At 41.2% G+C, this 25,760-nt stretch overlaps 3 non-coding genes across 3 annotated transcripts; 2 read left to right on the top strand and 1 right to left on the bottom strand.

The window, feature by feature from the left end:
* The first annotated feature begins 6,222 nt into the window (after positions 1 to 6,222).
* TRNAL-CAG lies at positions 6,223 to 6,295 on the top strand. The gene has a single exon. It is a non-coding gene; the product is annotated as a tRNA-Leu (tRNA).
* Positions 6,296 to 10,102: 3,807 nt separating this feature from the next.
* Positions 10,103 to 10,175, top strand: TRNAA-AGC. The gene has a single exon. It is a non-coding gene; the product is annotated as a tRNA-Ala (tRNA).
* Positions 10,176 to 19,038: 8,863 nt separating this feature from the next.
* On the bottom strand, positions 19,039 to 19,112 carry TRNAI-AAU. Its single transcript has one exon. It is a non-coding gene; the product is annotated as a tRNA-Ile (tRNA).
* Between the last annotated feature and the right edge of the window lie 6,648 nt (positions 19,113 to 25,760).

Here is a 25,760-nt window from a genome sequence, read left to right as displayed (position 1 = left end):
GATTGTGTTTACCAGTGTTTCTGTTATTTCATTTGTTTATACTGGTCCCTGACACCTGGTTTCCTTTTCCAACAACAAAATCCTAAAATCTCCATCATCTGCTGCTTTCAGGTTCCTCACCACTGAGGTCAAGGACCTGAGGCTGGCAGGAAATGAACTAACGATGCTTCAAGTAGACCGTGAATCTTTACATTTTTTCAGCTGGAAAGCTGACAGTGGACAAATGGGAGGGAGGCCAAGTGCTATCAACCACATTTAGAAATTTTATTTAATCTGCATATCTTTATTTGGTAGAAAGTTTTACAAATAAAATTTAACACAATACGATTTTTTTGAAAAACTATGTTGACTTAATTAAGCAGGGCCAATGATGCAATGCATCATGTATCAGAAGATTCCCAATTCAACTGCTAGCTTGAAGTTGCCCCTTCCTTGTGTTCTGGAAAGACGGGGTGTTATTTCTGATCCACAGATCAAAAAGTAAACAGAAAACGATATTTCTGAAAACTTTTCTTTCTGAGGAGGTCTTCATAAAACTTACATTATTACTGTTTTTGGATCCTCACACACCTGAGAAAGATTGGGTGGGGGAAGGTGAAGAAGGCTGGAAAAGATTTATAACAGAATAAAACAAGAATCTGGTACAAATTGACTAATAGTATCTTCTGCATCAGCCCATTTCGAGTGAAAAGTCCCCCGTTTTAGAACTTTTGGCTCTTTATTTTAATGCTCCCTCCTGAGAACCAACAAAAATTTTGATCACTCTGGGCACACTACCTGGTTAGCCTGCTCCGCAAAGAGCTGTAATATATATTAAATATATATATAACATGTATAATATATATTACATGTATAATATAATATATAATATATATGTTATATATATATTTATTTTTTACACACACACACACACACACATTTTCGGGGAATCCTGCCTAATTTCTTCCGAAGTTCAGCTATATCAGTTCACACCAAAACAACTTACACAATTTCATAACGGATAGAGGACAGAAGCTTAAGGAGGGAGGGCCGAACGCACCGGGATCCCCAGTCAAGTGTAAGAAATCATCACGAGCGAGGCGAAGCAGGTCGTGGGCGACGAGATCTTCACTCAGGAACGGGGACGATGTGAATCGTGTTTCTATCGAGTGGCTGGGGGACCGCGTTGGGATCAGCCGGGAGGAGGTAGCAGCACAAGACTTAGCTGGGTCTCCCGCGCAGACATCTGCTGGACAGCGACCCAGCGCCGCGCAGGCGCTCACGGCCCCACTCCAGGGCTGCGGGTGGCGAGTCCCTGCCGCCGCCCGGCGCTCGCCGTGGTGGAAGGACCGACGCCTCGCGACGGACGCAGACGCACCAGCCGGCCGGTCAGTTCGCAGAAGATAAGCAGGAGACAAACCCCAGGCAGTGAATGGTCGGGTTTTTCTATCCTGTTCGAATGAGGGCAACGCTGAAAGCGTGCGGGAGGCGGCTGAAATAATTCCGGCGACAGAAAACGGAAAAGGAGTCGGAGACAGGGAGGGCGACCCGGATTCTCTGAACAGGGCCTTATCTCCTGGCTCTGTCGTGACCTTGTAGGTTAATATAGCTCACGTATTCTTTCTAAACGTTTAGAAGGTGAGATACGCTTCAGGGGTCAAAAGACAGACGCCACTAATACCACTGCCCAGGTTGCCCCGTCACTGACAACCACTTTCAGTAGCACTGTGGGTGCGCGCAGGAGAAAAGTATTTATGAATTTGCTTTCGCATTCTCTTCCTGCTTGCAAAATCATTGGTACAAGATCGCCTGTTATAGTTATGCTTCACTTTGTCTTGAGATTTCTAACAAGGTAATATTACTCCCTAGGCGCTGAAGACAGCCCATGGTAACCAACTGAACTACAAGAATACTAACAGCTTTGATCAGATCTCTAAGGCGTTTCCCTGAATGGTCAATAATAATACGTACTTCGGAGTTACTTTTCCCCTACTCAGGTTCATTACTAAGACAAAAGTTTATCTTCTCCTCTTTGTATCTAGCCTGAAATTTTGGTCTCTATGAAACTCTACAGTAGGAAACTTCAGATGTCACCTGCTTAGTGTGATGACCCTTGTTACAATGCAACGTACCCTGCTACCCCCGTATCCTCGTCTGTCTCTAGACCTTCTTCCTGCTTTGTCTCCATAGTACTTTGATGATCCTCAGAGGCTGACTGAAGATAAAATTTCCTCCTTTTCCCAACCTATCAGGTTGAGCAAAGTTGCAAAGGTGCAAAGGCAAAGAAGCACACATTCAGCCTCTCTGCTCCTGGATTCTCTCCCAGTTCCAACTTTTAACTCTACCGATTTTTCCAAAAGGGAAATACTCTGATTCTCCTGAAATTTGCACCAACTTCTGGTTGCAGATCCAACCTGCTTTTATAAAAGGAATTATGGAAGTACAGATGCTCCATAATTTACAGAGAGGTTACATTCCAATAAATGCATCATAAATTGAAAATGCATTTAATACACCTAGTCAAACATCATACCTTAGCCTAGCCTACTTTAAGTGTGCCCAGAGCACTTTGGCCTACATTTGGGCAAAATCATCTGGCAACACATTACACTGTAGCGTATCAGTTTTTTACCTTTATGATCACGTGGCTGACTGGAAGCTGTGACTTACTACCGCTACCCAGCATCAAAAGAGAGGATCATACCACATATCACTAGTCCAAGAAAACATTAAAATGTAAAATTTGATGTAGGGTTTCCACTGTATGCATATCACATTTGCACCATTGTAACATTGAAAAATTGTAAGTTGAACCATCCTAAATCAGGGACTGTATATGTTTGCTTAACATCTGTGTTGATTGGATTCATATTCTCGTTAATCAGATAAGTGAACTGACATTTTATGCACAGAAAAATGAACTTGCTTTAAACCCCCACACCAGGATCTTCAGATTAAGAAAGGAAAGTTCTACCAATTCCCCCAGTCAATCAACAGATGAGGTTGTCACATTCAACTTCAAAACTTAGACTTAATTTCTCTTCCTGTGTACCATATACTGTTTTACAGAATGTTATTTCTCCATGTAGAGAAACAGTGGTTCCTTGGAATCTCCCCATATAATTTCACATGAGATTAAATTTTGAAAGAGTCTCATATTCGTGACCCATGGGTCAATGCCATCTAGCAACCATTCAGTGGCTGAATCCTCAGTCACTCAGCGTCCCTGGAACCTAGGGGCATGCCTTATGCCCCCACATAAAGATTCGTTGAATGAATGAAGGTGTCTCACTCCATTGCCCTGCCCTGTTAAAGATGTATACTTTCTCTGCCTAGACCATTGTGGTAACGCTCTGACCCTGCCCTGTTAAAGATGTATACTTTCTCTGCCTAGACCATTGTGGTAATGCTGTGACCTTCCTCATGATCTTTGCACTCAACTCTCAACTCTGTGCCCTAATGGAATGATACTGAAATGCAAATTCAGTTACAGTCTGTCCTAAATTCATTTACCAGCAAACTTTGCTTATAGTGCTTAGACATTTTATCCTGACATTCAAAGCGCTTCGTAAAAACCTGGCCTGTCTTCCAGCTTTACTCCTGGAATTCAATCCTATGCACACTCTCAGAAAACAAAATCATTGTTAATTCAGCTTCAAAACCTGTTGTTTTATTCTTCTGAGACTTTGCCAATACCTTTGAGCAAGGTGTCTGGATAGCTCCTCATTTTTAAATGTAACTGTGGATACTGCCTTGAGTGGAGATAGAAAAGAAAGGGAAGCTGAAGGATAATGGATTGTAAAAATCCATGCTTTATCATTCTTGTCTGGTTTGATAATCAGTGCCTAGAAAGGAGTCAAAGAAGGTTTTCTTTCTACATCTAAATAACACAAAACCTACCTCCACATTAAAGCCTTAGAATCCGTTTCTGGGATTGAAAAAAAACAAAGAAGTAGATTTCAGACTGTCATATTCAGATTCCCATGGATGTGGCAGCCACAATGCAGAATACTAACCACTGTATGATCATGGCAGGCCACTGGGAAAAGCTGATGACATCTATTTATTACAAATTTGTCATGCCAATTGCCTTTTCCTCAAACCAGTAAGAGCTCAAAAGGGCATACTTTAGGATTACAAAGTAGAAATAACTGCGAAATCTTCATGGGTAGATTGATCTTGCTTCTTTTCACCTGTGACCAATTATGTTGCTCATTCCAGAAAAGCTCACAGCTTGCCATCTTATCTTGGTTTAAGAATTCTTTTTGAACTTACCCTATGAAAGAAAACACACAGGAGAAAGCTTTCCCTCTGCATGTCATTGATTTCTGAACAGGAAAATACAAGAAAGTATCATTATAACTGTAGACACTGGGCATCAACTGGGAGATCTAGATTGTCAGCTTTTCAAGAAACTTATATTCCAGGGGAGAGATTGAAAATAAAAAATAATTTAAGATGCTTTCCAATTTATTAAAAATTTTATTTAAAAGATGGAGAGAGAGGCAGGACATTGATTCAGCCAGAGAGGTCAAAGAAGGACTCTCTGAGACAGTGACATTTGAGTTGTGGCCTCAGTGATGAAAATGAGTCCACTGTTCTGGGTCTGGAGCAAGACTGGTAGAGTGCAGAGGCCTACAGCTGGGGTCTGGGCCTCTGTGGGCAGCCAGAAGACGAGCCAATGGAGGACCCCAGTTACCAGACTGACAGCAGAGCCAAATATGAAAATGTTCTTTTTCTCTCAAGCCTTGAGACTGCACACCAAAGTCCCGAGCAATCAAGGTCACTCCATTTCCAGAGGACCCTTGTATCAGAGCTTCATCTCAGTTCCTTGCAGACTTTTCCTGAGGTGAAATGCAGGGACGGTCCCTCTGCTCAGCTCAATGTGGATCATGACCTTCCTGCCCTTCCCCTTTAGCTCACCCTCACCAGATTCTGAGGATTGATGAGGAAGGAACTGCTTTACAGCATGTTCTGCTGAGCATTTACCGCAAGATTAGGTCAATGTCCAGCTCATTGTCCGCTTAGAGAAAAAAAAAATCTACCAGGTTTCATGTGTGACCCTGAAAAATGTCCTCATTTGTTCTGTTTGTAATATAGGAGGTTATCCAGAGGAATTTTCCCAGGATGTTATTACATTAAATAGTAGACAGGGTACTGCAATGGTGAGGCCCAAGGCAGATGGAAATAACCACAGTTCACTGCCTGCTGCCACATACACCCTATTCCTGATCTGCCTGTGGGACTTTTTTCTAAGAATTGAGTTTGTGCCAAATCCTTCATTCCCTGACTCTGGCTTTCTGTCTGACAAATTCAAAAGAGATGTGCAAGAATAATTTTCAGTATTTGGCAAATCATTGAATGTGGTGTTTGAAGGAGGACAATGAGTCAAAGATGACTTGGAAGTCTAGGCCCAGGAGGAGGTTGAGAATTTGGTGTATGCATGAATGGACTACTGTGGACTACTGTGGAGAAAAACAGGCAGAGAGATAATGAACAGGAGCAGAGAAAAGACTCCCATTTTGGAATCTAAACTAAATCTACTTCTCAGTTCAGGGTTTGCCACCTAGCATCTGTGGCACCTGAGAAACAATAATTATCTGAGAATCCATTACATCTAGAAAGCGCACATTAGGGCACATGGTTTCGTTAGCGAAATTCAATTGGACCACGTAAATGTAATAAATCTCGTAGTATAATTAATAGCACACAGGAAAAAACAAAGGGGTAAAAAACAAGGAGGGTACTATTATAAGCGGTTTGTGCTTTTTGTAGCGGCAATGTCTTCAGTCGTGCAGATGCAAGTGGAGATATGAAGGAAGACAGTAGTATGGTCAAGAGACATGTTTGATGACCATTTCTTCATTCACTTCTCCAGGTGGTCAGTGAACTATCATGAACTGAGAACCTCGTGTCTTTTTTCAACAGAGGAGACCATGGAAAGTGTAAGAGTGACTAAGATCTCTGAGGGAAGGAAAAGCCGTATCACTGGGCTGCAAGAGGGAAAAAGAGTAGCAAAAGACAGGTACAATTGATCCTGGTAACGCAGAACCCAGACGGTCCTATGAAATACTGGAAAGGCGTAGACCCCTCTGGTCTTGGGTGTGGAATCTTCCTAGTGAGGCATGGATTGATACAGAGTAACTTTCAAGTAGAATTGATTGTGGTTTTTAAAAGCTGAAACCGTAAAGCGGGTGGGAAATGAACTTTGATAAATTGGATGTTGCAAAATTATAAACGGGGGCCCTCTTAGCGCAGCTGGCAGTGCGTCAGTCTCAGAATCTGAAGGTCCTGAGTTCAAGTCTCAGAGAGGGCATTGTTTTAGTATATTAGTTCCATACACTAAATATCAGAACATAAATGCTGTACCAGATAAGGATTTGAAGACTGACCCGATATTCATAGAAAATGGAAAGATTATTTAAGTTTTCTTGTTTCTTCGACTTTCCACTGGTTGGAGTAAAATGAGTGGTGAAAACAGAAGAGTAGATTACACCAGAAACTACAAGCTATGTCATATCATTGGTCTTTCTAGCTGACACAGGAAGCAGGGGAAATTTCTCTTCCAACTTCCCGCTCTCAGGTTCATCTAACAGTAATTATTGGGTGGATTGGTGAAGTCATTTATTCTTTTCATCATCCAACAAATATTTCTTGAACACGTATCTTGTTAAGAAGCTGTTTTGGGTCAAGAGTGAATACAACGCAAACATTCCCACCTTTGTGAAACTATGTCCTAGTTGAGAGGAGTGGGGAGAAAGTGTATACAACACAAATATTCCTCCCATTGTGAAACTACATCCTACCTGGGAGGAGTGGGGAGAAACAGACAGGAAACAACACAAAATACGTAAGAAGTGATTTGACGATGTCTACTGTGAGGGAATCGCTAGGCAGTAAAGTGTTTGGGAATGTGGAGGTGGCACATTCAGCTTTCAGGAGGACAATCAGGGACTCTGTCACCTTGACAACTTTAGCCTCGCCTTCTTCTAGTCATCTTGCCGGGACACCTGTGCTCATGTTTTTCTAACACTGTCGTCAGAGTACTTTTACCATCAAGGCAACCGGGGGTTAGGAGAGCTTTTTGCACAGAAGGCTACTTGGCTTCCTTGGAAAACTGATGATACATGAGGACTGGGGTGGTCAATCCCTCGCATGCTTCTTCATATGAAAAATGAGGACTGTGGGATTCTCTGGCTGGTTCTCAGCACCTAGAGGTGGATCTGGGCAGTAGGAACTGCTCAGCAAGTGTTAGCTACTGCTTTTGTTGCTTTCTCCCTGTGGAATTCTGGCCTCTCCCACTGAATTTGTATCATAGGCATTCATGAGGGCCTTGACTGTATCAATATCTGATGAGAGGTTTTGGTGAAGTTCTGTTGTCATGGCTGATTTGCTCATTTGGTAGCTAGCATCCAGCTTCTTGTGAACATTGAAATACAATAAAATAAAATAAACTATGGAGGAATAGAATACAGATATATAGTAAGGTATTATTTTCCAGACACAAAGGATTTGGATAAAAGAATCTAAGAATTTGTGCATGGTTCTCTTAAAATTTCTTTGAGTTTTTTTTTTTTTTTTTTTTTTGCCTGTTTTTCAAGTCTCCAATTTTTGTCACCCTTCACCCATCAGGTCAGAGAGATAGCCAACGGTCAGAAGGAATCTGCCAGCAACTACCATAGCGCTTTCGCCTGCCTGAAGATGCCTCTTTTTATTCAGCCTTCATGGGAAGTAGCAGCACCATCCGTTCTCAGAGAGTAAGCTCTGGAGTAGCTGAGCTAACCCCAGTTGTTAATCTGAGCTAATCCCAGTTACCCCAGCAGATTTACAGATTGAGGTTAGAACTCAGTAGGGTTCTCTTCCTGAAAAGAATAGGCTTCCCTCTAAGGTTTCACATAGATACTGGGTGAGGAAAGAGCCCTAAATGGCTTGAAAAATTGAATGCTCTTTGGGCAAAGCAGGAAGCCCTGCTATGGAAGAGCATCGTTTGAACATAAATCAGGGTCTCAGTACAAACAGAGTGCTCAGGAGGTCAAGATGGTTAAGCAGACAGTCTGACCAGAATATCCATGGTGAAGAGAAACAATCTTGTTGGAAGAAGGATGACGATAATGGGGGACGTAGAATAAAGGCTAAAAATGATTCAAAGAGAATGCAAAAAGAATCAGGCACAAATCCTTTACTATATTCTGTGGTGCAAATCTCACCTTACGATGTGTTTGTACTCTATTCTTCTGCAATCTTTATTTTATTTTATGTTCACAGAGACTTCTTGGTGCCAACTAAATGAGCACAACAGCCGGTGACAACAGAGCTGCACTAAAATAGTCCCTCATCAGCTCTTGAGAGCAGGTTCCTTCAAGGTGAACAACATTCCACATACAAGGACTTTTCAGCACCACGCATTAGAAATGGAAGTGAATGTTTATTATTCTTTATATAAGTTGGTTGATGTGTCTTTTCAGTTTCCCTCAGTAACATTATCCAAATTTTGTAGATGACACTAAAGCTCAGAGGAGTTCAACCATTTTCCTCAAATTATGTAGTTTTAAACAGGAAAACCAGATATGAAAAGCAGATTTCTTTCTAAATTAAAAAACAAAAACAAAAAAACTTGAGCTCTTGCTTTACCCTAGCACATAGTCTCACCATCTGTTTTCTCCACACCAGGGCATTCCTGTAACATTCATTCACGTAACAAATACAAATGAATGAGTGGATTCATTCATCAGATATTAATTCAGAATCTCTTTTGTGTCTACTACACTAGGTCAAACTTCCCAGTGCCTTTGTCTCCTCTCCCTCAAATCTCTCCACCCAATGTCTTGACAAATACTGTAGATCCTTCCTGCACAACGTCCCCAGAATCTTTTTCTTCATTTTCATTCACCTCTGTCATCATCCGTGCTACACTATTTATGCAGGATGTTTCTGCACCCTGAAGTGTGATGGGCCCTGACGCTGCGGAAAGACTCCTGCTGTCCACCTCAGGAGCTGACACGATAAATGTAGATAAATCTCAATCCTTTAATATCTTTATGACTTCTTTCTCTTTCTCCCCAGTTCCTGTTTTCTCATGTTCGAGCTCAGACATTCAAAACTAAATATCTTTCTCTAACATGTTGCTTTAATTATTTAAGCATTTTGCCTGGGATTTTTTCAATTTATCTTAAGTTTTCATAAAACTCTCCCAACATATTTCTAAGGGACCAGGCTTTTCAATCACTGCTTCCCTCCATGTGTATTTCTCTCTCTCTCTCTCCTCACACACACACACACACACACACACACACTCCACTTAAATCGAACAGATTTATTTCTTCCCACAGGAATTCCTAAAAACAGCCCGGTTTTCTCCAACGTATGTCCACTCCTTCTCTGCATAGCTCAATTTTGATTCTTACACTCTGATATTTTACATATTCTTACACTCTGATATGATCTTGTCTCTTATTCTTCATGGCTCTGCTCTGTAATTTTGTTGTTGTTGTTCTGACGTGTAGTTGGACACGTAACTTGTACATGCAAGGAGGCAACCCATATCTCAGATGTAAGTGAAAGAAGCACTCTTCAGGGGTTTCCTAGGGGAGTGGTCAGCACACTGGCCTCATTCGTGAAAGGGCCTAGTTATGAAAACAACAGGAGCTTTCTGCCTTCCAGAAATGCGTACCCTCTCACAACCCCCAGACAGTCTCAGCTACAAGGAACAAGTGATAATGCCATCCCACTTTTATAAACACACACACACACACACACACACACACACACGCACACACATAAAATCATTTAATTATTTTTTATCATTTAATCGTTTTTTAAAAATCTGTGACACCTTAGCTGGGCAGGTCTAGGCAAGTCCTCCTTTGCTGGGATGTGCCTTTTTCTAGGTTTAGGATATTCCCGGAATATCCTAAACTTGGCATTTTGGAAGCACGTGTTTTCCCTTTGTGATTTTGTCCTTGTTCCCTTTTCTCCTTCTTTGCAGAGAATGAGTAGCCACTGGGCCTTGCCCTGGGCCATCAATGAGATCTGCTCTTAGTAGAGTCCTGCTTTTGCGCTGAAGTCCCTGAAATCACCTGTGTTCCATGCCACCCACTAAGGATAAATAAAGCTCCCCTGATGTGGGGAGTTAGCTCAAGTGGTAGAGCGCTTGCTTAGCATGCAAGAGGTAGTGGGATCGATGCCCACATTCTCCAAGCTTTATTATTCGGACCTTGGGTCTCCAAAAACTCAGATCTCCAAACCCAAGTTAGTGTCTGAGAGGAGGATGCTGCTTTGGTTCAAGACATAGGAGCAGCAACAATACAGGGCTGGTGACGGCTCCCTCCTGGCATTCAGTATAGTGTAGATCTACTGTGTAATTCATTTTCTGTTTCTTCAAGGAGCTGTGAAGCCAAGGGACATATACACCTGTTCTTTTCTCCCTGTTTCTGCCTGCAGCTTGGTCCTAAATGTGAGACAATTGTGAAAAGTGCAGGGCAGCGCCACCTGGGTAAATACCGCCCCGGCTTTCTGGTCAGGGGACTGAAACCAGGATGTGTCAAGTAACTAGAATGTGCCTGGACAGATACTATAGAAAGCAAACCCATAAAGTTGTTTATGAGCCTGTGGACGCACCTGCCAGCTGTGAATAAGTGGCTCTAATCCCAAACAACTTACCAAAAAGGAGCCTGAGAGCTGAACTGCGCAATGGCCAACTTTCCAGTCCTCACTGACCACTGGGTTGCACACATTCCGGAGATCTCGGAACAGCAGTGCAAAGGCTTTGCAAATAGAGTTATCTTTGAAACAACAACACATGGAAGGCTGGTTGGTACTTGGAACTTGAATACAAGGCAATTTTTGTGTCTGCAAAAACAAAAATAGCAATATTATTCTTAAGATTTCAACAAAACACAGCGTCTCATCACATAATCCAAAGAAGTCCAGGTTACAAGCCCCAAAATATTCAGCATTATGAAAAATCAGGGAGATCTTAATTCACATGGCAAAGAGACTCCTCGAATAACTATACTGAGAGGACACAGATGTCAAAATCATCTGACGCATACATTAGAGCAGTCATGATAACAATGCTCCTAGAATTAGGGGATAACATTCGTGAAGTGAATGGAACGTTGGAAAGTGTCAGCAAATATCTGGAAAATATAAAACCAATTTTAAACTTAAGAATTAAAAAAATGTATTAACCAAAACTCTTAGGGGAAATAAAAAGCTTAACTGGATGATCTCAATAACAGAATGCAGATGCTAAGAAAAAGCCAACGAACTTGAAAACAGAACAAGAATACCTACATAATCTGAATGATAGAGAGAAAGGAGGATTTTTGTAAATGAACAGAGCCTCAGGGACAAATAAAAACAACAAATGTAACATTCACATTATTGTAATCTGAAAAGAAGAGGACAAAGAGGACTTTGTGGGATAGAACTTTGAAGAATTAATGGCTGAAAATGTATCCAATTTGTCAAAAGATATAAACCAGGTTTTTAAAGTTCGGCAAAGGTCAAGCAGGACAAACCCAAAGAAACCCATTGCAAAACATATCATAATCAAACTGCTGAAAACGAGGAAAGCACAAAACAATCTTGAAAGTGGTCAAAGGAAAATGGAAAAGAAACTACCATGTGAATGAGTGTAGATTTCTCTTCAGGAACCACAGGGGCCAGAAAAAAAAAGTCATAGTATTTAGTAAGTAACAAAAGAAAAAGACCTATCAACCCAGAATACTATGCGGAGCAAAAGTATCTTTCAGACATAAAGGCAAATAAATGCATTCTCATTGGAAGGTGAGTAAATCCATTCTCATTCTTAGCGAGAATGCTAGAAAATAATTAGCAAAGATTTGAGATGAGAAAAGTGATACCAGAAGGAAACTTAGAACGTCATCAATGAAGGAACAAAAGCAGAAATAGAAAATGTCTGGGTAGACATAACAGACTCTTATTCTTCTCTGGAGTTCCTTAAGGTATGTTTGGTGATTGAAAGCGAAAATTGTAACTCTATCAGAAACAGTTGTCATTGTATGTAGACATACTACATAAATAAGATAAAAGGGTAAGTGTAATGGGCCTAACTCTCGATGAAGTTTCTATATTCAACTTGAGTGGTAAAATATTGCTTCTAAGTATGTTGTGAAAAGTTACATATGTGTATGGTAATCCCTAGACCACTTACTAACCAGATTTAAATAAACCAAAACAAGACAGAAAGGGGAACATAGAAGAATTAAAATGGAGGGAACAAAGGTTAATAAATTATTAAATAGCAGACCTATCTAAAAACTTATCTCTAATAGCATTACATGTAAAGGATCTAAGTACTTCATTAAAAACTAGAGATCATCAGAATGTATTAAAAATAAATATGCTGACTATAAGAAAGCCACCTACAGTACACTTATATATAAGAATAAAAGTTATATAGCAGATTGAAGGAAAAGAGTGGAAAAGATACCTCATGCAAGCATTAATCAAAGACAGCTGTGATGTTTACATTAAAATCGGACAAAGTAGATTTGAAAGCCGAGAAACTTTTCAGGAATAATGAGGGCTGCTAAATAACTATGATTGTCCATTCTCCGGGTAATACTGTTCCAAATGTATATGAGGACACAGATTTTCAAAACACATAAACAAAATTAGATAAGCCAGGTAAAAATAGCAACATCCAATTAAAGTTGAAGACACTAAAACTCCTCTCTCAGTAATTGGTAGACTTAGTAGACAACAAATCGACAAACATGTTGGAGAACTGAACCACACCATCCACCAATGGATCTAATCAACTTCATAACGCAAAATAAAAATTTAGCCAGAAAGCAAAGACAAAAATTAAAAGAAAAGTAAGATCATGTTATAACCAGGAAATTAAGAGTGGTCCAGCACACAGAAGGGTGCTATTACTGAAAGAGTTGGAAATAGTGACTTAGTTATTTTGAAACATTTTTGAAGGTGTTATTTAGCTGGAAATGACAGAAAGACTGACGATGGTGAATCTGGAGGTGGATCTTCCGTTGTCTGTATTTATCTTGTCTTCTTTTGAGGTCTGGGGTGTCTATACTTCCTCTGAATTACCTGACCCTACTACAGTGTCTGGCACAGAGCATCTCCCCAGTGAAGATGTATTAAATGAGTGGATAGTGATTGATAGATTCAAAAGAGTTGTGCAAGAATAGTGTCCGTTATTTGGCAAATCATCGAATGTGGTGTTTGAAGGAAGACAATGAATCAAGGTTGACTAGAAAGGTAAGCCCAAGGCCACACGTGGTGGCTCATTACTGTAATCCCAGCCCTTTGGGAGGCCAAGATGGGCGGATCCCTTGACGCCAGGAGTTTGAGACCAGCCTGGGCAACACAGTGAAACCCTGTCTCTACAAAAAAAATACAAAAATCAGCCGGGTGTGGTGGTATGCATCTGTAGTTCCAGCTACTCAGGAGGCTGAGGTGGGAGGATCGCTTGACCCGGGAGGCGGAGGTTGCAGTGAACAGAGATCGCAGCGGTGCCCTGGCAATAAAGTGAGACCCTGTCTTAAAATAAAATAAAATGTAAAAGTTAAGCCCAGGCCGGGCGCGGTGGCTCACACCTGTAATCCCAGCACTTTGGGAGCCCAATGCAGGCGGATCACCTGAGGTCAGGAGTTTGAGACCAGCCTGGCCAACATGGTGGAACCCCATCTGTACTAAAAATTCAAAAATTAGCCAGGCACCTGTAGTCGTAGCTACTTGGGAGGCTGAGGCAGGAGAATCACTTGAACCCGGGAGGCAGAGGTTGCAGTGCGCCAAGATTGCGCCATTATGGCGATCCCTAGACCCCTGGGATGGTGATCCCTAGACCACTTACGAACCAGATTTAAATAAACTGAAATAAACTAGGAACAAGAACATACAAGAATTGAGACAAGGGGAACAAATGATTAATAGAGCATTGAAAAGTAGATCTATGGGCGCGGTGGCTCACGCCTGTAATAACAGCACTTTGGGAGGCCGAGGCAGGTGGATCACCTGAGGTCAGGAGATTGAGACCAGCCTGGCCAACGTGGTGAAACCCCGTCTCTACTAAGAATACAAAAAAATTAGCCAGGCATGGGGCCGGGTGCCTGTAATCCCAACTACTCGGGAGGCTGAGACAGGAGAATCACTTGAACCTGGGATGCGCAGGTTGCAGTGAGGGGAGATTGTGCCATTGCACTCCAGCCTGGGTGACAACAGCAAGACTCCACCTCAAAAAGAAAAACAGTGGATCTATCTAAAAACTTATGTATAAAAACATTAAATGTAAATGATCTAAACCCATGAGTTGAAAACCAGAAATTGTCAGAATGTGTTATAAATGAATATGCTGACTATAGGAAAGTCACTAGTAATATGCTTATATATGACATTAAAAGTTACATAGCATATTGAAAGTAAAGAATGCGAAAAGGCATGTCATTTAGGCATTACTCAAAGAAAGCTGTGGTGGATATATTCAAATCAGACAAACCAGATTTTAAACTGTAGAAAACTTCCAGGGATAAAGCTGTTACATAATTAGAGGTGTCAACACACCAGAGAAATAATGTCCCAAATGCATATAAGGACACAGGGCTTCAAAACTCATGAGCAAAATTGGATAATCCAGATAAAAACAGAAAAATCCAATTACATTTGCAGACGTTAACTCTCCTCTCTCAGTAATTGATAGATCCAGCAGATAATAAACCAGTAAACACATTTGAGAACTGAACAACACTCATCCAGCAATGGATCTAATCAATCAACTTTCTAAAGCAAAATCACAATTTGGGTAGAAAGAAGAGGAAAAAAAATCAAAGAAAAGCAGGATCATGTTATAACTAGGAAATCAGGAATGTTCAGAGTGCAAAAGAGAGATATATTGAAACTGACATTTTTGAAAGCGTTATTTAGCTGTAAATGACACGGAGACTGAAATGGTATCTTCCCTTGTCCATATTTATCCTGCCTTCTCTTGAGGACTGGGCTGCTTGAATCTTTAGAATCTCCTGAACTTACAACAGTGTCTGGCACAGAGCATCTTCCCTGTGAATGCGTACTGAATCAACGGAAAGGAATTGACAGATTCAAAAATGTTTTGCGGGAATAATGTTTACTCTTTGACAAATCACTGAATGTGGTGTTTGAAGGAGAAAAATGTGTCAAAAGTTGACTTGGAAACGAAGCCCAAAAGGTAAGTTAAGGGGATTTGGGGAACGAGATATTTGGTGTGTGAATGAATGCGGTGCTGTGGAGAGGAGTAGGCAGTAAGATTGTGAACTGGAGCAGAGAAAGAATCACGTTTTAAAATCTAAAACATCTTCTCCGTTCAAGCTTTGACACTTAGCAGCTCTGGCACCTTAGAAACGAAACTTATCTGAGGTTCCATTACTTCTAGAAAGTGCAGATTAGGACACATAATTTTGTTGGTGAAGTTCCATTGGACTATATGAAGTAAACTCAATAAATCTCTCAGTATAATGAATGGCATACATGATTTGCTTTACGCTTTTTGTAGCAGGATTGTCTCCAGTCATGTAGATGCAAGTGGAGATAGAGAGTAAGACAAAGTAGTATGGACAGGAGACACCTTTAAAGACTATTTTTTCATTCCTTCGTTCATTCAGTTGGTCAGTCAGTGAACTATTATGGACTGAACATGTCCTGTGTGTCTTTTCAAAAAAGGAGACCGTGGGAGGTGTAAAGAGTGACTAAGATCTCTGAAGGAGGGAGAAGCCAGATGACTGGGCCACAAGAGGGAAAAAGTCAGCAAAACAGGTGCAATTGTTCCTGGCCCCTTGCCTCAGGATGGTTGTATTGTTAGGTGAATACTAGAAATGGGTAGATTCCGCCTGTCCTGAGGAAAAAATTCTTTGGTTGCAGGATTGGATTGGCTGATAAAGAGTGATTTCCAAGCACCATTGATTGTGTTCTTTGAAAGTTAGGAACTGATAAAGCAGCAGTGCTTGGGAAATAACATGTGGGATGTCAACTCTTAGGCGAGAACTGCCTTCTTTCTGCAGCAGGCCACACATCAATCTCAAAATCTAAAGGTTTTGAGTTTGAACATCAGAGGGCATACAGTTTTTGCTGCTATTTTGGTTGAGGGAAACAAAATGGGTGCACTAAATAATGAAATGCAAATGCTATGAGACAGCAATTTGAAGACTGACTCAATGTTAGCTTAGAATGGAAAAGTGATTTAGGTTTTCTTTGTTTTTTGGGTTTTTTTTTTTTTTTTTTTTTTTGGCTTGTCAGTGTAAAATGAGCGGTAAAGGGATATAGATGACACAAGAAACTGCAAGCTATATCATATAATTGGTCTTTCTCGCTAGCTGATGGAAGAAACAGGAACTTTTTCATCCAAATTCCTGCTCTCAAGGTTACCTAATTGTAATTATGAGGTGAGTGGGTGAAGTCATTTCTTTTAACCTACGTGTATTTCTCGAGCACATATCTTGTTAAGAGACTGTTTGGGGTACAGCCGTTTAACAGTGAAAAAACACATATATTCCCACCTTTGTGAAACTACCTTCTAGTGGATAGGAGTGAGGGGAGAAACAGAGCAGAAGCAAACAAGAAAAATACATAAGATGTTATATGACAGTGTCTACTGGGAAGGAATCCGTAGGCGGTAAGGGACTTGGGAGTGTGGAGGTGGCCCATTCAGAAGCTTTTAGGAGCGGAATCTGAGAAGTTGTCACCTTGAAGACATCCTTTACCCACTCCCCATCCCCTTCCCCACTCCCCACTCCTGCTTCCTCCTTCAATCATCTTTCTTCACATGGGAAATGAGGACTCTGGGATTCACTGGCTGGATCGCAGCACCTAGAGATGGATCTGATCAGTAAGAACTGCTCAGTAAGCATTAGCTACTGCTTTGGTTGCCTTCCCCCTGTGGAGTGCTGGCCTCTTGGATTGAGCTTGCATCATCGGTGTTCAGTAGGAGCTTGCTTAGTGGACTTACAGGCTGAGGTTAGAACCCACCAGGATTCTTCTCCTGGGAAGAACAGGCTTCCCTCTAAGGCTTCCACAGACGGTGGGTGAGGAAAGAGCCCTAAATTGCTTGAAAAATTGATTGCTCTTTGGGCAAAGCAAGAAACCCTCCTACGGAAGGGCATCATTTGGGCATCTATCGGGGTCTCAGTACAAAGATGAGTGCTCAAGAGGTCAAGATGCTCAAGCGGAGAATCTGACCAGAATGTTCGTGGTACAGAGAAGCAATCCTGTTGGGAGAAGGAAGACAATTGAGGCCTTGGAATATAAGCTAAAGAAGCTTCAAAGGGAATACTAAAAAGATTCAGGCACAAATCCTTTACTACATTCTTTTGTACCAATCAAATTTTGCCTAGAAAATCATACCTTACTATACATCCCTATTGTGTTCCCCCACCATCTATTTTATTTTTTTAAGCGTTATTTCATTTTTATGTTCACAGAAGCTTGTTGCTACAACTAAATGAGCAAAACAGCCAGTAGCAACAGAAATGCGTTAATCTCTCTCCTCAGACCTTGAAAGCATTTTCCTTAAAGGTGAACAATATTCCACATACAAGGACTTTTACAGCACTCTGTGCCAGAAATTATACTGAATGTTTATTAATTTTTACGTAAGTCGGTCAATACAGTTTTTCAGCTTCTCCAAGTATTATTACTCCAGTGTTATAAATGACACTGAAGTAAAGGACATATCGCTCTCTTTATTCTGTGTTTGTGTGTCTGCTTACAGCTAAGGACTTCCCAAATTATAGTTTTGTAAACATTAGTTCTAAATCATGCCGATTACTTGAATTTTGAAAACCTCAAAGCCAATCACATTAGTGTAGTAGAAAATACGGGTTTGCGGTGCATTGGCTCACTGTTTTATTCGCTATGGATCAGTGGAGTAGAAATTCCCAACGCGGAAAGGGGTTCATTCCTGTCTCTCAGCCTCAGCAAAGTTAAGACATTTCAGACCTTTCCTGACTTTGGATCTATTGCGCATGCTCTGTCCTTTACCACTATCCAATCCTAGGGGCATATAGAGCCACTCAGAGCCTTAGAAGTACATTCAGCGAAATGGAACCAAGCACCATATAGTGTAGCCTATTGTTCTTCAGATCAAAATGCACCGTGTTGAGATAGCATGAATTCTACAGACCCGTGAAGCCCATGTGGACCACAAGACACTCTTTCCATCCTGCCTGCACACATATCCCTCACTCTTCATTGATTCATGCAGACTTTTAAAAGTGTTTAGCAATAAGCATCCTACCCCCAAGAAGCTTATGATCTCACGGAGAACATGGCCAAGCAACAGACAATCACAACGTGGTGAATGCCACAAAACAAATTGTACCTGGATCTCCGTGAGTGCTAGGAGGAAGGCAACCCAAACTCAGAAAACTAGGAGAGGTGTCAGGGAAGACATTTCCCAGAAGATGGTGTTGTGTCTAACAAAGCCGTGAGACCAGCAAAGAGGAGGTGAAAGGCTCAGCGTTCTGTGGGACATTTCCTTAAGTCCAGTATCTCTAGAATTGAGTGTGGGAAGCTAAAAGAGCGGAAATAGAAATGAAAAATGGGAGTTCTTGAGAGGCTTTTTTACCCTGCACAAGCCAAGGACTGGTCTGCAGGAAGTAAGCAGATGCACAGTTAAGAAAGCCCGTATCAGGAGTTAGTCATGATAGAGAAGGATATGTACACTTTGGAAACCGTAAAAGAATGAAAAGCCCAGGTCTTTATTTCCGTGTTTTCGCCTCTGTTTTTCACGTTCCTCCCGGATTTCAATTTCCTTCTGGAATGTCAGCTCTCTTCATCATCTGCTCTTGCAGGAACACTAAACTGCAAACGCAACCCTACGATTCAGGGAACTACGTCCCATCAAGATTAGTGAGTACGTATGTATTTACTTTCTTGTTCTCTTGCGACTTTCTATACCACTGCACACAATTGTTACCGTGAAGTAAGCATTAAGAGTCTGCGTAGATTACTGGGTACATATACATTTACTTTCTTGTTCTCTCGTGACTTTCGATATCACTGCGCACAATTGTTACTGTGAGATAGACATTAAAAGAGTGCGTGTGGCCCGTACGGGGATCGAACCCGCGACCTTGGCGTTATTAGCACCACGCTCTAACCAACTGAGCTAACCGGCCCCGCTGACGGAGGGGCACCCTGCGTCTTATGAGAGGCTTGAAGGCGAACGTTATTCCAGTCACCAAAGGAAGTTTCCTAAAAGTTCTCGGAGCTGGAAAGAACCTACGGTCTTTGCTAACTTCTTTACGATCCTCGGCAAATTTCTTCGAACCCTGCAATTTCATTTAAAATACAACTCGGCGGAAGGAAACTTCAAATGTCACCTGCTTCAGTGTTTCATGACAAGGGGTTTTAGTGACCACCCTTTTAAATGCAACGCCATCACCTTCCGCTGGTACTGTAGCCCGACCCTATCACTCCTTTCTACTTTGCTTCCGTAGCTTCTGAGCGACCCTTGAAGAAATTGACGGAAAACGGGAGGAATTACCGCCAGTTCCTCTCCACGGGCGGTCAAGGCCAATATGAGTCTCCACCCAGGCTCCTCTGCTCGTAACTTCTAGCACAGTTCCCACTGTGTTCGCCCATGTTTCCCAAAAGTGAATATTTGATCCCTACCCCACCCCATTTTTAGCAAACTCAGGAAAACGCTCTCGTTTTTCTACCTGAAAAGGGCACTTTAGAGAAATACGTCCCGTTACAGTCTTTGTGTTCGCATTTTATTCCATCTCGATGAAACAGGTATAAGTTCGTTGGTATTTTATGCACAAGACAACTTTGAAGCCCGACTCATGGCCTTTGGCCTTTAGATTAGGAAACATTCTCCGGGAGCTCTGCTGATCGCTAGGTCTTACGAGGTTGACGCCTTCTGTCCCAAAGAGAACTATTTCTCTGCGTGTTTCCGCCTGGCTGCCCACTTCTCCAGTAGAGAAACGGCTGTTCCTCGGGATTCATTTTTGGAAGTGCTTTGGGTCCTGGGTAATGAGGCCGCATCCTGCAGCATCGACAAGGTGGCTGAATACGCAGGAGCACCCACAGTACCCAGGGACTAATAAATAGCTCAGTAGACACATTTCGAATAACTGAATAAAGGAAGTCTCAACCAACCCCCTTGCTGTATTACAGATGGTCCACCTCTCTGCCTAGACTATTGTGCTGACGTCCTGTTCCTTCTCCTGGCTTTTGAACTAGATTCTCACCTCTCTCCAATCCATCTTTCGCGGGGCTGGCCTGTCTTTCCGCCTCACTTCTGAAATTCTATCCATTGCCGCCTCTATGCAAACCGACTCTGGTTAATACTTCACTCGGTATGGCTCCCCTCTTCCTTCCGCACTTTGCACTGCGAGAAATGCCTTTCCTTGAGTCAGCTGGAGGCCTCCTTCTGCTGAGAGCTTAGTTGTGGACACAGCCTGGAGTCGAGGCGAAAAGGAAAGAAGGCCGGGAGATAATCGGGGAAACACACACACCTTCCGTGTGGTTTGAAAGCTGGTGCCCGAAAAGGGGAGCGAAAGAAACAAGAAAAAAACACGCTCCAGAAGTGTCTGAGATTGCTGCGGCCATAAAGCAGAGAGCACTAACCGCGGTACGGATACGCGAGGGGAGGAGGGCTCCACCCCCGGGCCTGTGCCCACGGACCTAGGTGAGGACGGGCACTCCTGCCTCCGCGCCCAAATGTTGCATTTCCCAAGAGCACCCCGGCCCGCCACGACCCCATCCCGTGCCTATAAAAACCCCCGAGACCCTAGCGGGCACAGACACAAGCGGCTGGATGTGAAGAGGAACACGCCGGCGGGAGAACACAGAACACCCACCCTCTCTTTTAGTCACCCTGGAGGCGTCGGAGAAGGCGGTTTCAGGGATCCGTGAAGAGACCCTGAGTCTTTTACATCCCGGAGAATGACGAGAGAGAGAGAGTACCTAGGCGACGTTTACTTTCTGGGATTTCGGGAGATGCGGTTTTCTACACGCCAGGGGCCAAGCCTGAGAGATAGGTAGACGGCAGGGATAGGAGCTCTCTCCGCGCCCCAAACGCCCCTGTTCATACCTGGGTTCCTTGATTTTCCTGCCTATATAACCGAGCCTCCCATGGCCGGGCTCTGAGCTCTCATTCTGCGAACTGGGACAAAGAGGTTAACTGTGATGCGCTTTGTATAACCCCGGGATTCTGCACTTGCCCAAGGGCGAGGCGCAAATCCAAAACCAGGCACAACTGAACACCGAGATCAGCTGAGCCCTGAGTGTCTCACGACATAAAGTCCCTACGATTTTAACAAGGGCTGTATGTGTGCTAGTACTGTTACTGACAAACGCATGTCAGATCCCATCTGTCTTTAGCTCAATGTGTGACGTTAGACATGTCGTTTTGCTCCTCAACTTTCTTATTTGTAAAAAGAAAAAAAAAAGTGTTCTGGATTTGCAGAGGGCCTCTTCAGAGGTAAGTTCCAGTAGCTGTACTGTAAATTGATCTCTTGGGCAGTCCTGTTGGTGAGGAAAGAGGACAAATTGAGAAATGAACAAACAGAGAAGCTGCGAAAGTCTTGTGACTTACAGCACAGGACAAGTCTACAAACCATGCCACGCCGCACTAAGCTCTAATTGTTGTAACACCAGCTTACTCAGACCGGGTGATCCAAGATAAGACCAAAGCCAAACTGATCCAGCAACTCTGCACAGATCTTCATGTTCCGGCAGCTAAGTTCCGCTGAATAAACCTATGATTCGCCTAGTTTAGAAATTCTGTCCAGTCCCTCCTGAGAAGGACCTTGCTAACTTTCCCCCTAAAACTGTCCTTTGAATATCTCCAGTCCCCAAACCCTGTAAATTCTGGTCTCTGACTCGCCCTTGTTTTAGGCAGTACTGGGACTCCACAGAGGTGGGGCTCTTTGCTCAGCAAGTTTAATAAATCCAAGGTAGTAGAATCGATTTGTTTTCTTGGTCGTCTTTTTTTTGGGGAGTGGGTCTTCTAAATGTTGATTCTGATCCCCGCCTATGGATACTTATAAATAAATAGATATTTGCACTCCATCATTATGTGGAGCTAAAAGTGTTAAATTTAACTATCTAATTACCTCTAAAATAACCATTAAATTCAACGATCTGAAACTTATCTAATGAGTTCCACATTCTGGAATGAAGGGATGTAATAGGTAATAACAGGTCTCAGTCCCAAATGGAGAAATAATCACACAGACACCAGGTGAAAGATGAGTAAAGTGGAAAGCAATAGGCAGAACAATAATTTGCTTTATGCTACGATTTTTGGAGTGAAGCAAGAAAATTAACCAAGGAAACAAAGAAGAAATCCAAGACGTAGTAGTGTTGGAGTTGCGTTTTTGTCATATGACACTACTTCGATTCTGCAGGATTCACTTAGTCTCCATCTGACCTCCTCAGAGTAGACTGCTCTTCCCCAATCACTCCTGCAATTACCCTAGGAGATTTGTGATCCTAAAGTAAGGGGGAGTTTTAAATTTACTCCTAAGTACACCTGCATGATGCCATTACTCAGGACAGGGTAGCTGAACAAACTCAGCTCTGAATCCTTTAAGCAGAGGCAATAATTACTGACACTCTATTTAATCAGATTCTGAACATGATGTGCCACTTTTCCTTTTGGGTCTGAAGTGACACCAGCCATTTTCACAGTTTCTTCCACTAGGAGGTCCTGGGAGAAAAGTGATAAAGGTAGATTCAAGAATGGTTAGTTTGAGAAGAGAAATAAAAAGGCAAGTGTATTTTTCACTCAGTTCACCTTGGTTCTAAGAGTGGGTCTATATAAAGAAATGGAACATGCTTCTGCTAATTAATATTCAGGCAGAAAAAGTCATGAATTTCACTACAAACCCATGTCCCTTCTTCCACATGACAAATTGATGAGGGTATTCTTTCTTCTGTCGGTAAAACGAAGTCTGGGATATAGATTGCAATATTAGCAGTGCCATAGTGCAGAATTTCTCATAATTAACACTTTTTACTTAAATACATAAGAAAACGGAATTGGAATGTAAAGTTAATAAATTAATCAGGTTATAAACAATATGAACATAGAAGCAACAATTGCATGGTCTTTGGCATGCAGTCTTTGATTTGGGGAATGCATTCTTTTCTATTTCTGTCAGGAAGGAGGAAGAGAAACAGTTCATATTCACATGGAATAGACAAAAGTATGCATTTATGCTCTTGCTCCAGAGGTATATCAAGTCCCCCAATTTTTCATAATCTAGTCCAAAGAGAATTGAACTGTCTGGACTATCAGCAAAACATTGGTACACTGTATTGATAGTATCATTTAAATCTTCAGTGAGCAAGAAGTGTCAAGTAAGGTATAGATTTTGTTAAGCCCTGCATGTTCCAGAGGATGGGAGAGAAACACAGAAACCATTCATCGACTTGGTCTGTGAATGAAAGTTTTTAGGATCTGTGAAATTCTCAGACATTTCCTCCAAGGTAAAGACTCATTGTTGCATCTCGAAGTTCCCATCACTTAGAAGGGAGCACTGTGCTCACCATGTTTCTTTGGGCTGTGAAAGCGGCCGGCATGTCCCGCACTTGGAGGCCCTTCTCTGACACACTTACCAACAGATACTGAATTAGAATATTAACAAATTGAATCCAGCATTATCTATAAAGCATAATGCACCATGAGTTAAGGGAGATTGCCTCGGGAATAAAAAATTAGTCAAGCATTGAAAAGTCAATTAAATGTAATATACTACATTAACAAAACAAAAAATACATGTAATCATCTCACTAGATGCAGAAGAAATATTGGAACAAATTTGCCATTCATTCGTGGTTTTTAAAAATTATCTCAGTAAACTAAGAACGGAAGGAAAATTCCTCAGATGAATAATGGGCATTTAAGAAATTCCTACAACTAACAACAGAGTTAATAGTGGAAGAACAAATACGTACCCTTTAATATTGGAGAAAAGTGCAAAATGTCTGTTCTCATTTCTTCTACATGTTACAGAAAGTCGTAGCTAGTGCCAGAAAGTAAGGAACGCATGAATAAAGAATAAATGAATAAATAAATCATTTTAGAATAAGAAAAATATATTCATTTGCAAACAACATAATCAGATACACGAAAAATCCTAATGCATCTACAAAAATAAGCATTATAAGTAAATATAGCTATGTCACAGATTACAATATACAAAAATTAATTGGATTTCTATGTACTAGCATCAACAAAAATGGAAAATTAAGTTACCATTTTCAATAGGATTAAAACAAATGAAATATTTAGAGATAAACTTGTCAATGTGCACAAGACTTGTACATAGAAATCTACAAAAGATTGCTGAGAAAAACTCAGGAAAATCTAAATAATTGGTGTTTTTGCCATATTTACAGATTGAAAAGTTTAATATTATTAAGACATCATTTTTTTTCTCTGAGTTGATCTGTAGATTTACTACAATCCCAACAAATATCCCAGCAGGAGTTTTGTTTTGCTTTGTTTTGTTTGTTTGTTTCTACAGAAATTGACAAGCTTATTCTGAAGGACCTAGAGTGACCAAAATAATTAGGAAAAGAAAAACAAAGATACAGGACTTACACCAAGTGATTTCAAGACTCACTATAAAGCTAAGGCTAATCAAAATAATGTGGTATTGTCTCAGGGATACTTACACAGATTGATGGAATAGAATAGATAGTCCAGAAATAGACCAACGTTTGTGGTCAACTGATTTATGACACAGGTAAAATGTTATTTAATGAGCTTTTTAAACAAATCGTCCCAGGCAACTGAGTATGGAAAAAATGATTCCCTACCCTTACCTCACATCCTATACAACAATTAAATCAAAATGGTTTATATACATGAAGTTTAATGTTAAAGATATCAAACTTGCAGAAGAAAAGAAGAAAAGAAGTCTGCACATATTTGATGTAGGCAAAGCTTTTTCAGAAGAGACCAGGAAAGCATGAGCCCTTACAAAAAAAGATACATTGGATTTCATAAAATATTAAAATGCTTTTTCTTTGAAAGACAATATTAAGAAATTGAAAAGGCAAGACATAGACTTCAAAAGAAATTTAATATATGTTATATGCACACACAGTTGTTATACATCTTATGTGTTATACATACACATATAACAAAGGACTTTTATGGAGAATATAAAACACATTTTAGAACTCAGTGATACAAACACTCAGTAAGGATAAGGGCAAAAAACTTGAGCAGGCATTTCACAAAATAAGATACTTATATGGCCAATAGACACACTAAAAGATGTTCAACAACATCAATCAGTACAAAAATGCAAATTAAATCTATCAAAGATTAACAGGAAACAACAGATCTCAAATCTCCTAAATGGAGAAACAATTAGTAACATAGATATTAGATAAAGATAAGTTACTTGAAGGATCAATCGATAAAAAGATACTTGGGTTTATTTCCAGGTTTGCATTATCAAAAAGTGATGCATTCAACAGAGCATTTGAGGTAACTGCTAATTAGGGATAGTACTTCCTTCTCTTTCATCTAATGGGAGAGTGAAATCGGATTAGAACTAGAGCTTTCCTAATGAGATCTTTTCTCTCTTTGTCAGGATCCCGACTCAGATTGAAAAAGCAGAGGATGGTCACTGCCTTCCAGGTCTGAGGCCGTCTCCCAGAAGCTTCACTCCTGGCTTCGCCCTGGTAAGGAAGTTTCCGGAGGTGTTTGAAAACCTGGACACTTAAGTGGGACATGGAACGATATTTGTACTTGTGTCCCGGTTATAAGAACAGGCAGAAAGGACAAGTGTAATATG

Source organism: Theropithecus gelada, chromosome 4, assembly GCF_003255815.1.
Source record: "Theropithecus gelada isolate Dixy chromosome 4, Tgel_1.0, whole genome shotgun sequence".
NCBI lineage: Eukaryota > Metazoa > Chordata > Mammalia > Primates > Cercopithecidae > Theropithecus > Theropithecus gelada.
This window is presented reverse-complemented; position numbering and strand designations above follow the sequence as displayed.